The following is a 14,974-nucleotide window of genomic DNA, read 5'->3' on the forward strand; positions in this document are numbered from 1 at the left end:
TTTTTTACAGAGAGGAAGGGAGAGGAATAGAGTGTTAGAAACATCGATCAGCTGCCTCCTGCACACCCCCCACTAGGGATGTGCTCCACAACCAAGTACACGCCCTTGACCGGAATCGAACCTGGGACCCCTGAGTCCGCAGGCCGACGCTCTATCCACTGAGCCAACCCGGTTAGGGCCCACCTCCCCTTCTTGTGAGTTTGCAGGGCCAAGGCATCCAGGTACTGAAAGCCCTTCGGTCAGTGTGTCCCTGGCTTCCATCCTTATGCTCTAGGCACTGTGTTCAGCGCATTACTTTTCCTCTCAGCCTTTTCTTTCCAGCTTTATTGAGATACAACTGACCAGGAACATTGTGTACGCTTAAGGTATCCGACGGGATGATCTGATACAAGCAGGTGTTGTGAAATGATTGCAATGAGCTTAGTTAACACATCCAATGCATCCACGACTCACATAGTTACTTTTTGTGGGTGTGATGAGAACATTTAAGAGCTACTCTCTGAGAAAATTTCAAGTATACAGTAAAAAAATTTCAAGTATACAATTTCAACTGGTGTGCTGCAAGAATTTTTACAGCATGTAATACCTAACTATTTAGTCAGGGGCACTGACCTCTTTTCCCTGAGATGGTTAAATAAAAATGACAACAGCCAACACAACAACATCTGGTACGAATCAATCAAAATTATACCTGTTTTTTTGTTGTTGTTGGATCTGCAAAAAATATATTTTTTGGTGTGCCACAGAATTTTAGTCATTAGTTTATGTGTGCTGTGAGATGAAAAAGATTGAAAATCACTACAATAGAGGATTGTTAACGATACTCACCATGCTGTACATCAGATTCCCAGAACTCATTCATCTTATACCTGAAAGTTGGTACCCTTTGACCAGCATGTCCCCACCCCCCACCCTAACTCCAGAACCATCCGTCTCCTCTCTGTTTTGACGTCACTCTAATTTTTAACACATGACCCCTCTGTGTGGAAGACACGATCATTATTCCCACTTTACAGTAGAGGCTCCAGGTCACATCTCCAGTAAGTGACAGAGTCAAGTTCACACTCAGATTTGCCTGGGTCCAGAGCCGAAGTTCCCCAACCACTGCTAGGAACTGAATGTTTATGTCTCCCCAAAATCCGCAGATGGAAGCCCTAACCCTCACTGTGATGGTATTTGGAGGTAAGGGCTTTGGGAGGTGGTTAAGCTTAGATGAGGTCACGAGGGTGGGTACCCATGACGGGATTAGTGCCCTTACAAGCAGAGGAAGACACCAGAGCTCTCTTCCTGCCATGTGAGGACACACAGCAAGAAGGGGGCAAACGACAAGCCAGAAAGCGCGCCCTCATCAAGAACCCAACCATGCTGGCACCTTGACCTGGGACCTCTCGGCCTGCAGGACTGTGAGAAATAAATGTCTATTGCTGAAGCCACCCAGCCTGAGGTCTTTTGCTATAGCAGCCTGAGCTAAGGCACCTACCCATCCACCGCTCACGACCCTGCAGAGAGCATCCCAGCCTTTGGCATCACAAGATTCTTCACTGGCAAGGGAGCCGAGTCCCCGCTACACCAGGTGGCACTGGCGTCGGATACCAATATGAGTTTATGGGCAGAGCTCTTAACGCTACCTCCAGGGCACGTGTTGGGCAAAGAAGGCACAGGATGCATCCCTACCCTCATTCTCCTCAACTAGAGTCTGACAAGCTCTGGAGTCTTCCCAGGACTCCGTGGGCCTGAGGTCCGTACCTGGAGTGTCCCTGGTGGCTGCCAATGCTGCAAGAGTTACCCAGCCTCTGAGCATGTCTCTCACCAAAGCAGCCCTGCCTGGCCCAGGTTCAGCCAAGTATTGAAGGACCCTGCTAAGGAAAATTATTCCTTAGCTAATCTCTCAGGGGGAATGCAGAGGAAAAAATTGGGGTATCAGCTCTACATTGGCTTCATCCCAATGTTCCTGTCTCCACTGCTCTGGCCCTAAAGAAGAGGACCAGCGCACTCAGAACTTTCTAGAAAATTCTCTGTGCTCTGAACAGAGCGAGAGGCCACTGAGCGAAGATACCACCACCTGGTGAGACCTGAGATTCACTTTCCTAAGGAAGGACCCTGTGTCTGGGGAGTCCCAGTGTCCCCGCAGTGCCACCTGGGCCAGTGCTCAGGGGCCATCTGGTCTCTGAGGCGTCCCTCCCACAGAGGCAGCCTCCAGCCCTGCCTGGCCCAGGCTCCGGTGAGTTCTATAAGGAGCCTTCTTAAAGGGAATCACTCCTGTTCTGGAGCCACCAGGACACAGGGCCCGATCTCATGCTCTGGGGGAACGGGGAATGGCTGGGGGCTTGGAGCTGCAGCAGCCTCAGCTTCAGGCTGAATGATTTCAAACTTCTACCCCTGCCCTTCTACCCCTCCCAGGTTGAGCCCCACGCCCGACTTCTAGTCCGACGGGTTGCAGACAGGAAGACATGGTCCCTTTGCCTCCTGGTCCCTCCAAAATCTCAAGCTCTAGGGACCCCCCTTAGGTCTTAGCCATGACTCAGAGGAAACCTGGTTCCTCATCCTAACCCTCCTCTCAGGGCCCAACATCTTCTAGACAACTCATTGCCCAACCCCCACATGCTGCGCTGAGTTATTTTCCCAGGTTCCCATTTCTATCTGATTATGCAAGTTTCTTTCCTCCAGGAAGCCACACACTCGTCACATGAGAATAGCTACAGGTCACCAGCACGGGGGGGGGGGGGGGGGGGGGGAAAAGAGAGTCCCCTTTCCTGGACCCCAGAGCCTTGGGTGGTGTCTCCCCACTCCATGCAGCCAACACAGGGATCCTGGGACCACCCAGGGAGACCAGCGCCGGAGCAAATGAGATCACAACTTGGTTTGCAGTCTCCCCGGAGGATAATCCCTTTTGCAGGTGGCCCTTGCACATGGGCCCTATGCCAGGCAGCCCAGAGCAGAAGACAGTAGCAACCACTCCACACAGGCCAGGGAGGACACAGTGCCTCCTCCCAGGACCAGCCAGACCTGGCTCCAGCCCACTCCCCGCTCAGATCTCTGGCTCTTGGGGCAGATGCGCCCCACTGACTATTGGAGAGAGCCACGCTAGAGGCCACGGAGACAGGAACCTTGGCCGCTGCGGCACCAGAACCTGCGCCCTGGGGGTTAGTGCTCTGGGGGCCTTAGGGAAGCTGAGCTGTTTTTCCTGGGCTGCTTTTGTAAAAGAGACCCTAGCTGCCACCCAGCACAACTAACCACAGATGAGGAAGCAGCCACACAGACGCTCTGGCCCTCGGAGCGCCTGGCTCCCCGCTGCTCTCTTGGAGGCCACACTTGGAGCTGCACACGCAAGCGGCCCGCCTTCTGCTTCCCGGCCTACAAGGAGCCCGGACTTCCTACAAAGACCACGAACCACACCATTCGTACGTGTGGGCACATCTAGCCAGGAGGCACTTCTGCTGATTTCTAGGGTGGTTTCCAGGACCGAAAAGGAAGAGGTTCTGTCTTGCAGAGGAGAACATGGTCCAAGACACCCGCAGGAGCTGGCTCCCCGCCTGGCCTGCCGGCTCCTGCCAGCACAGGTGGGCGCCTGGTCCCCAGGACGGGCTCTCTCTCCTCTCAGACCCTCGTCCTTCTGAGGGCGCTGGTGAAGGTGTGGAAGCTTCGATCAGGTGTGGTCGGGATCACAGGCACTTTGTTCGGAGAAACACGAGTCCTCTCCGGCTGTGCGTGCAGGGAAGCATGGGGAACAGATGAACCGAGCCACGGTCCTGCTAAGCACACACACCCAAGCTGCAGGCTCGGAAGCCGCACGGCAACTGGCAGCCTGTCATGTGCTTATTTGCATGCATCTCACATGTCATCAAAAGGCAGCGTAGAAGGTGTGAAGCGGACAGGCTGTTGAGGTGTTTTTTAAAAACTATACCTTTATTCAGGGTGGGTTTTTTTTTCTGTTGTGAAAGTAATTACGCCACAATAAAAACAAATTTCAGACAGTAAAATGAGACCACTGTGATGAGCATTTTCCAGCCCTTTCTGGCATACGTACAACGGGGGTCTTTACACAGGGATAATCAAAGCAGCGCTCCACATGGTGTTGGGGAACTTCTCAGCTGCGGATTCTTGGCCAGGACAGCTTCCCTCTCTCCCCCTGTCCTGTGGCCTCCAGCTTCCCTCTCTCCCCCTGTCCTGCTGCCTCCAGCTTCCCTCTCTCCCCCTGCCCTGTGGCCTCCAGCTCCCCACCCCTCCCCTCCTGTTGTCTCAAGCAAGGCAAATGCTAACTAGATGAGCTATGACCTTTCTTCACTCAGGGTCTGCTTGGCCTCAAACACAAAGATGAGCCCCCAGAGGGAAACTCTAGCCCCTCAACCAAGCTTGCTCACAATCCAGGTAAGATGTGTCGGGCTCCTCGGGGAGGGAGGAGCGGGACCTGCCCATCAGAGCGGTCCAGGCACACCGGATACAGTCCCACCTGGACTGTCTCAGAAGGAAGCCGAGAACTGCCCCTGACAGGGCCTCAGGCCTCTTCCTTCCTCTGCCGGGGAGACAGCTTCGAGGTGTGAGGAAGTCTTGGTCAGGGCTACCCACCTTGTGGTGGTGGGTGGGCTGTGTTAGTGACATCAGCCCTTTCGCCATGGAAATGGGAGGAGGCGGAGGGGGGAGAGGTATAGGGAGAATGGTAAAGAGAAAGTTAGGTTTGAGTTCACTGCACAAACCAGCCCCTGACAGGGACAAAGTGAGTGGAAGGCTGGGGGGAGAAGTCCTTTCCAAACTCTGCCATATCGTGGCACAGGCAGGAACTGCCAATGTTTGCACAGCGCACGGGGGTCGGGGACAAAGCTGTCAGTGGTCAGAGGCCAGGGGTATCCCACTGCCCCAGGACTGGTCCCAGTCACCCTGGGACTGAGACAAGTACTCCCTCACAGCTCCAACCCATTCTAGGCACACTGACTGGGAAGCTCTGGGAGAGGGGGTGGGGGCAAATGGCCTTCTACTTCCGACAAACCCTCCCAAGTGGCCACTGGCTTCGTAAGCATTTCTGATTTAATGTTTTAATTTAAATTTTATAATTTTTTTTTTGTTAATCCTCACCCGAGGATATTTTTCCATTGATTTTTAGAGAGAGTGGAAGGGAGGGGGAGAGTACCATCGATGCAAGAGAGACACATCGATTGGTTGCCTCCCGCATGCCCTCCTCCCCCCTCCCCCCGACCTGGGCCTGGGGACCAAGCCTGCAACCGAGGAACGCGCCCTTGATGGGAATCGAACCCGAGATCCTTCAGTCCTCGGGGCCAACACTCTACCCACTGAGCCAAACTGGCTATGGCACATTTCTGATTTTAGAAGCCCACACTCGGCTAAGATACAATCAATGCAACTCCCTCTAAGGCAGCAATCCCGGCCCCCGTAGCAGGGGAAATTCGGCAATGTCCAGGTGAATTCACCTGCACTCAGCCAATGGAGCTGAGGGCACACTTCCCAGGCAGACACCCTATCTGCTGGCAATGGCTGCAGACAGAGCAGAACTGATAGCCTGGAGGAGAACGCCACCGCTCGGGCCAGGTATCAGCTATGCCAATCTTGTCAAAGGTTCCTGTTTCCTGGCCGACGTGGAGACTGATATTTGCTTTTACAAAGGCAGAACCGCCAACACAGTGGTGGTTCTTCTGATGCTTCCCGCTTGGGTTTGCCCATCCTCCCATCCGAGGTGCCTGGAGGGAGGGAGGGGGAGGAGGGGGCAGGACACCTGCTAGTTCCCCTGGGCACAGCTGCCGGGAGCTTAGGTCCCCTGCAGGCAGCAGCATTACCCGAAGCTGCTCACTTCAGTAGTAGCTTCATGGGGTCAGTTTCTGGGCTGCTGCTGCTCCGGATGCAGACTTTAATGGTTTATGTTAGGATGTGGGTGCAAGACCTGGTGTCCTTAAGTCATTTAACCCCTCGGAGCCTCGCTTTCATTCACTGTAAAATGAGGGTCCTAATGGTGACTGCCTGGAGATGACTGAGATCAAGTAAGATCACAGAAGTAAGATACCCAGCACAGTGCCTTCATCATATGCACTTAAGAAATGTTAGCAATTATCATTGTGCTGGCTGAGCTACACACACACACACACACACACACAGTCTCTCTCCTGAGGGCCAAAGCAAGGCAAAAAGTGAAACAGCCACCCTACCCCCAAAAGATTACTGCACGCCTAGTGAAGAGAGACTGTGAGTTGTGCTGAGGTTACCAAAGGCTAACCACACTCTTTGTTCTGTAGGCGGCTCATTGTCATTGCAGTTATCAACTTATTAGCGTTTTTTAAGTCAAAAGGACCCTATTCCTTAGAAGTGTGCCCACTCCACACTTAGCCATTCAATAGCAGCTAGAATATGAAAGAGAAGACCTATCTGGAAGCAATCCCCTAGCCTTAAATTCAGGGCTACCATGATTTCAGAGACAATGGAAGTTGAAAAGTTTGAGCCCAGTATATATAAACTCTCTTAGCCAACAGAATTGTCTTAAGGGCACCAAGGTGGAGCACCCGCCCTGAGCAAAAGGGAAACCGAAGTGTCTAAATGTATTCAAAGAAAAAAGATACTGGGTAATTTTATGTAAAAACTGAAAACTTTGGATTATCCTCAGTAAACATTAAATCAAAATGTTGGACCAAGAAAAATGTTCTTAAAAGCAGAAATTAGTGTACACACACACACACACACACACACACACTCTCTCTCCTGAGGGCCAAAGCAAGGCAAAAAGTGAAACAGCCACCCTACCCCCAAAAGATTACTGCACGCCTAGTGAAGAGAGACTGTGAGTTGTGCTGAGGTTACCAAAGGCTAACCACACTCTTTGTTCTGTAGGCGGCTCATTGTCATTGCAGTTATCAACTTATTAGCGTTTTTTAAGTCAAAAGGACCCTATTCCTTAGAAGTGTGCCCACTCCACAATTAGCCATTCAATAGCAGCTAGAATATGAAAGAGAAGACCTATCTGGAAGCAATCCCCTAGCCTTAAATTCAGGGCTACCATGATTTCAGAGACAATGGAAGTTGAAAAGTTTGAGCCCAGTATATATAAACTCTCTTAGCCAACAGAATTGTCTTAAGGGCACCAAGGTGGAGCACCCGCCCTGAGCAAAAGGGAAACCGAAGTGTCTAAATGTATTCAAAGAAAAAAGATACTGGGTAATTTTATGTAAAAACTGAAAACTTTGGATTATCCTCAGTAAACATTAAATCAAAATGTTGGACCAAGAAAAATGTTCTTAAAAGCAGAAATTAGTCCAGAAATTAGTGTACACACACACACACACTAAATTTAGAGCATGTCTGAGTATTATAACATGGACATGTTTCAACCCAGAAGGGCTTTTTATAATAACAGATTCAGCTAGAGCCCCGAAGCTCACATTAAAAAGAAATCTCCAGTTTATTTCTGTTACTCATCTTGGACTTCAGTGTGACCGCTCATTCTAGATTGCAAATTGAAAAATACCCCTGCTGCCTTTTCATAGACTCTTCTGAAAACAGTCCCTAAGCATAAATGTGCCAGAAAACACACACACACACACACACACACTCACACACACATTCACACACACACACTCACACACATACACACTCACACATACATTCACATACTCTCTCTCTCACACACACTCACACACACACACACACACACACACACTCACACACACACACACGATGTGGTCACATTTAAGGGCATTTCCCCTGCGGAAAAGGAGGCCCAAATTCCCAGCCCTCTTCTGAAGGACCCCGCTACGGTGTGTCCACCCAAGGGTACGTCGCCCTTTTCATGTTCTGACATATTAGCTCTTGGTAAATGTTGCATGAAATTTGATAATCCTGTTAGGGAAGGAAAGATGATTCATAATCATCTCTTCCTAACCCGCAGATCTTTGGTGAAAGCCGGCCTAGGTTTGGGGTTCAGAGATGCGCGGTGGAAGAGTTGGGTTGAAGATAATGACCCTTTCGTTTCAACAGGGAAGGGACAGCCGCCTGTGTAAAGGGTGGATCCAGCCTTCCAGGCGGCCAGGCTACCGGTCCCCCCGTCGGTGCCCGGGGACACGGCTCCTGGGGAGCCCCCTCGGATGGGGCTTCTGAGCCCAGCGGGGGCCCAGAGGGCGGGGCCGGGCCGCGGCTCAGGCCACGTGACGGGCTGCGGTATTTAAATGTGAATTAGCCAAACCTCTGGCGCACCCGGGCCGCCTGCGCTGCACGCTTGGTTAATCCGACATCAAATCAGACGCCCCGAGGCCGCCGCAGTCCCCGGAGCCGGGCTGTGGGGGAGGGGCTCGGCCTCGGAGGCCTCCGCAGACATTGAGATGCAAATGCATTCAGGGCTGGGGAACGCGTTCTGCTACTCGTGCGGGAAGGCAGCTGCCGCAACCCTCCAGGGGCTTGTCCACACCCTCGGCACCGTGGGAAGGGGGGCGGGGAGGGAGGCTCAGGCTCTTCTAGGCGATAGACAGGGACCGGCCAGCAGAGGTTCTCAACCTGTGGGTCGCGACCCCCTTGGCGGTCGAAGGACCCTTTCACAGGGGTCGCCTAAGACCATCTTGCATATCAGATATTTACATTGCGATTCATAACAGTAGCAACATCACAGTTATGAAGTAGCAACGAAAATAATTTTATGGTTGGGTCATAACATGAGGAACTGTATTTAAAGGGCCAGAAGGTTGAGAACCACTGGGCCAGGGAGTGTGGCCTGTGTGTGGGTCCTGGCACGCCATTAGGAAGCGCTGGCTATTCTGGGAGGTGCTGGCAGATGGGGAAGGTGAAACCAGCTCCAACCCTTTCTTCTGGATAAATAGATCAATAGATCAAAGAGTTAAGGTTTCCTAGAGCAGAGGGGGGATGGACAGGAAAACGCTCACTTTCTCTTGGCTTCTCCCCAAACTCAGCCCGGCTGAAGCCACTGTCAGGGTCTCCCTGACTGCCCCAGGGGCACGTTGGGGAACTATGGAGTCGCCAGCACCTGAAAACCTATCCTGGAGGCACACTTCAAGGATGCCTTTTCACAGGACTCAAAACACCCTAGCAAGAGGGAAGATCTGAAATCCAGAGAAAGGTCTCTTGAAATTCAAATGATCAGGCCAAGGCCTTGCCCACTTAGGCCTCCCTGCCAGAGCACAGCTGCTAGAGGAGAGCGTAGCTGAGCTGAGAGATCCCAGTGTCCCTTGGGATCCCCCAGACCATTTGGGGTTTGTGAGAAATACACCACTGAGCAAGACTCATTCATTTTTTTTTTTCAAGAGTAGGGTCTCAATCTGAAAAAGCAGCACTGGCTCTTTTCAAAATGGGAAACGGGGGTTCAGACGAATTAGCTGCAGGCCCCTTGGCACATCACCCAACCTTCTCAGGTCTCAGTTTCCTCATCCATAAAATGGGGTTAATAACACTGACCTCTTACGGTTGTTGTGAGAATAAATGGAACAATAAACAAATTATATACAAATTCTTGTACAGATGCCACAGAAGGACCGGAAAGGATGTATAATCTACAACAAACTGCTGCCGGCAGGTTCCTTCTGGAGAGAGGATTGAAAGTGGCGGCGAGAGATGACAAGAACTGGCATGTTTTATTCCAAACACTTCAGTGCTGTTTTTATGTCTTTTATGTTGAAAATACACTTAGACATCATACAAGGACTGCTTCATGGTATACTAGGATGTTAATTTTTAACGGAGATCTTAGCTCTAACTTAATTTTCCTTTGGGGCTTCTGGTTCAAGGTGGAAGACTGAGTACATGCATGCAGGGTGTTTGTTTTCTATACCATAAGTGCAAAGGATCTTCATTGTTTGGCATATGAACCTAGCAGTGTTTCTTTAAAAAGCTGTCGGTCTGGGGCCACCCACGACGCATGGTTGTCAAGGTTGTGCACTGCCCCACCTGCTGCCAGGTGGATGGGTTGTTTAGTGAAGTGAGCAACCTGCAACCTTATATGTCAGACCAAACAGGGTTTATTCCAGCCATAGAGCCCTAGTTCAATATGAGAAAATCCGTTTGTGTCATTTACTACGTTAACAGACTACAGAAGGAAAAAAACATAAAACCATCTTAACATATTTGAGAGAAGCATTTGTTAAGACTTAACACTATTTCTGCTTAAAGAGAATAAAAAAAATATTCCTGGAAACTAGAAATAAAAAGAGCAACAAATTTTCTTAACTTAAATAAATCTATAATTAACATCGTATTCAATGGTGAAGTGTTAAATGTATTCACATTAAATTTAAAATACGGGTAGAAACTATGACAAAAAAGAGGAAATGGGAATAGCCAACGAATATGTAAAAAGATACTTTACCTCACGAGGAATCGGGGTCATACGTACATCGAGATGCCAGTTTTTCTCCACTAGATTGGCACAAATGGAAGCCAATAACAAGTGCCGTGAGAGTGTGAACAGGCTCTCCCAAAACGTATGGTGAGAGTATAAAGTGGAACAACATTTTTGGAGGACAATCTGACAATATCTATTCATATTTTAAATGCACCTATTTTTTAACTTTGCAATTCCACGTCTAGATATTCTCTAGAGAAATATTCACGCCTGTGCACTCATGTATTGTGTACATACATGGCTTTGCATTGTGGAGTTGTTTGGAATAGCAGAAAATGAGACCACCCTGCCAGGATTAGATTTGTCCCCCTCACCTTCTCTATAGCAAAAGAAGTGCCAGCCCAGCCAGTGTGGCTCAGTGGGTGAGCATCGACCTATGAACCAGGAGGTCGTGGTTTGATTCCGGATCAGAGCGCATGCCCAGGTGCGGGCTCAATCTCCAGTAGCGGGGATGCAGGAGGCAGCCAATCGATGATTCATCATGGGTGTTTCTCTCTCTCTCTCCCTTCCTCTCTGAAATCAATAAAAAAAAATTTTTTTTTTTAAAGTGCCAAAAAAAGGAGCTTTGGAATTACAGACCGTATACTCTTATAATTTATAATTCCTTGGACAGCCTCTCTAAAAAGATCAACAACTTCCCTGCTATAGTGTAGGGAAGAGGGTGTAAGAAGACTGACTGTGTGCTAAGGGTTTAAAAAGAGAAGTAGCTAGACACCCTCCCCCTCTCCCCCAGATGGGCCTGAGGGGTGGAAAGGATGCAGAAGTGGAAGCTAGAACGTGTCCTGCCTGGCCTTCCTGGGCAGACTGGGAAGTGGGAAGCAGCTCTGTCTGTGACCTGAAGGAACTGGGTGTCAGGAGCAGGTGCCTCCAGCCACGCTCGGCCCTGAGGAATGGACATTTTCCTCCCCAAGAACAATGGCAGGTAGCCTGTGCTGGGTCTCCATCAGTGCGTTCCACGTCACCTGTGTGTACACGGGTCATCTGTTGACCTCTGTGGGTGGTAAACCCTTATTGCTAATGAGACTCAAGTTCTCCGCCAACTTGGGTATAAAGGCACCAACCACTATTCCCTCTTCGACTCTCTGAGGGAGAGCTTCAACAGGGACTTCCTGCTGGTAGGCACATGGGCACTGGAGCTGAGGAAATAAAGTGCCAAAGGATGTACCCTCAGGTTGTGGAATGGGAGCTACCACTTTTGTAACTACTGGTCAACCCGCAAAGATGTGAGTATCAATTATTACTGTTCGGTATTTGAACAGCAGTGGCTGCCAACAGTTTATAAAGTCCTGCTTTGTGTTCCTCGAGCCAGTTACAGATGGCAAGCCCTTAGCATGGGTCTCTATTTGTATATACATTCACCCGTTTACTAGCTTGGTCCCACAATGAGACTGAAGGTTCTTGAAGCAGCGGTTTGAACCCTTTTGCAGAGGCAAACAATTGGTGTGTCTCTCTCACATCAATGTTGTGTTCTCTTGTTCTCGTTCTCTCTCTCTCTCTCTCTCTCGCTCTCTCTCTCTCCCCCCCAGGTGCACTGCTGGCACAATTCAGATGTCAATAAAGGTAGCTTTAATGGTGCCGGCACCCCTTTTCCTCCTCCTCGATAGAGGTTTATGGTAGCCCCGAATTGATGTCTCCCGGTCATAAAATCAGACATACAATGTTTTCCTCTCCCGGACCTGCCTTGAAGTGGGCGCTGTTTTATTGTCCAAATCCTTCTCTTTCAACCCTCCAATGCCTGATGATTCAGATACGCCCTCAGCATTGAGCATGACTGCCAAGGTGTTCTGTTGACCTTCTTATTGATTGGGTTGGAGGTTATGAGTACTTCATGCTCTCCGCAGTGACTTTTTAAAACGCCGGAAAAAAGTTTCGTTTATCGAAGCCCAGCAAGTTTGCCTGTTTACAAACTCAGCGAATTCACAAACTGCAGCCAAGCTGTCATCTTAACTCCACACCCATTCATCTCTGCTTCCAAAGAGAACACACACATATTTCACGGCACCGACTTCTAGGCCGGTGAAGGCAGAGCTCTGAGAGACAGCGGAAGTAGAGGCAGCACGCAATGGAGTTCGGAGAGGAGAGGCTCAGCCTGCCTGTGTTGGGACTTGGGGGCTGCCACCGGTCAGCGGGGTGGAAAGATGTGACCCCACCCCAGTGCCCTCCTTCCCCAGAGCTCAGCAGGGAGCACGAATGAGGGTGAGCATTCAACCCGGACCTGACACCTTCAAACAGCACGATCACTGTCGGGGAGCAACAAGAGGGCCACCTACATCACTGAAACCACAACTGGCCAAGTGTTTCAAACAGCAGATCCCACTGACTTCTCTGTACTGTAGGCCAAGCACCAACTCCGCTCTGTACTGCTGTGTGCGCTCTCAGGCCACAGGTCCCCTGGGCTGCTTCCTCCCTCTGACGGCTTCCTGGCTCCCATCACAAATGGGTCACTTTATCAACTGTCGGCGACTCCTCATCTACTCACACACAAACTCAAAAGGGCTTTCCCTCCACATTTCGCTTAGAAGCACCTAAAGTTCTTAAGTAAACTGGTTGGTGTGTTTTTTTGTTTGTTTGTTTGTCTGTTTGGGTTTTTTCTTTTTTCTGGCTTCCTTTTAATGTCAATCTTAGGGGCTGTATGCGCAGAAAGGCCTTACCTTGCCCTCACCAGTGGTTAGAGCACCGGCCCAAGCACCGAACTGAATTTCAGGTTTGATCTCTGCCCCCGAGTGTGGGAGGCAACCAGTTGATGTGTCTCTCTCACATCGATGTTCTCTTTCTCACTCTAACTCTCTCTCTCCCCCCTCTCCTTCTCTCCATTCCACTCTCTCTGAAGAGCAATGGAAAAAATATCCTCAGGTGAGGATTAACACGTTAAGTGCCCAGTCAGTCACCGGTGAATGACACTATACTTCCGTCCAGAAGACAAAACAGGGTGGGCGCTTAACGTGTTAACAACAACAACAAAAAAGAAAGGATCCTGCCAGACATGACCCAGCAATTCTAATTCTGAACATATACACAGGAGAACTGAAACCAGGGTCTCAAAAAGATACTGTACACAGCATTATTCACAACAGCTAAATCTTGGAAGCAACAAGTGTCCATTGACAGATAACTGCATAAACAAAGTGGATTATGATCTAGCCTCTAAATTTTAGAGTCTAAAAGGAAGGAAATTCTGTTATATGCTACTACAGCATGGATGAACCTCGAGGAGATAATGCTAAGTGAAATAAGCCAGCCCCAAAAAGACAAATACTGCAGGATTCCACGTATATGAGATATTTAGAGTACTCAGATTCATAGAGACAGAAAGCAGAATGGCAGTTTTTGTGTGAGGCAGTGGGAAGGGGGATGGGGAGTGGTTTTATGGGCATCGGTTCAGTTTTGCAAGATGAACAGGGTTCTGGAGATGGATTGTGGTGAAGGTTGCACAACAATGTAAATATACTGAACACCAACCACTGAACTGTATATTTAGAAACAGTTCATATAAATTGTATGTTTTGTGTATTTTACCACAACAGAATTTGGGGGGGGGTGAGGGGTATAATACATATAGCCTTACCCTGTTTTCCATATTTGGTGGCAACTGTAATAAAATGTCTTTTCAATAAAACAAACTATAAAAGTGCACATTGAACACACACACACACACACACACACACACACCAGACACTGACCACCACCTCACATCAATTCCAACTCTGAGGTGCTAAGAATCCCTTTGATTTGTTAAAAATATAGTTTTAATAAATGTATGCATCTTTAAGAAATATATATAGAGAGATTCCAGGTTCTGCCCAGACCCACTGGGATTCCACTTCAGTGGGGCTAGGCACCAGGAATCTGTCTTTTTACAGGGGTTCCCGCAGAGAATTCTGCCTGTCACAGTCAGTTCTTTATCTTGATTATTCCAAAAGTAGAAGAAGAATAGTTTAGCGATTTCCTCAATTGTCCTTTCAGGTTAATTGGCACATGCTTGTCAAGCAGGTGGGACACACAAAACACTATGGCAGATGCTAGGAAAACAGGGGGAAAATAATAATATTTATTGAGTCCTCAGTCCCCTCAGGCACTGTGCTGACTGCTGACTGTGGATGACCTCGTTTAATCCTCACAGCATTCCAGGAGGTGGGTGCTATTCACACATCCATTTTACAGGTGAGAATACCGAGTCACAGAGAAGGGAAATACCATAACTTTTAAAAATCCTTATAGCTTGGAAATCGGGCTCCACAGCCTGCACCCTTTAACCACCATAAGCCAGTTCCTGCCTTCAGGGAGCCTTGTGAGGTGGGGGTACATTGAGATGAGCATAATAAGAGGAAGAATGAAACAGGGGCTCAATTGAGTACAAAGACAAGTGCTGGGGGAAGAGCCATATCTGGGATGATGGTTTGGACTCAAGAGATTTTTCACCTTTTTGCTAAACAGCTAAAGGAGTGTGAAATTCCCCAGCAAATCCTGGAATGGAGCCACAAAGAATCAGCCAGAGTCAACCCACCAGTGGGAAGAGGGTCCACTGAGTTTGTTCTAAAACAGGCCTGTCTTTATTTATTTTATTTTATTTTTATTTATTTTATTTTTTTAGTTTTGCAGTATTTTCTTTTTTTTTAAATTTTTTTATTGCTTAAA

Source organism: Myotis brandtii, unplaced genomic scaffold, assembly GCF_000412655.1.
Source record: "Myotis brandtii unplaced genomic scaffold, ASM41265v1 scaffold50, whole genome shotgun sequence".
NCBI lineage: Eukaryota > Metazoa > Chordata > Mammalia > Chiroptera > Vespertilionidae > Myotis > Myotis brandtii.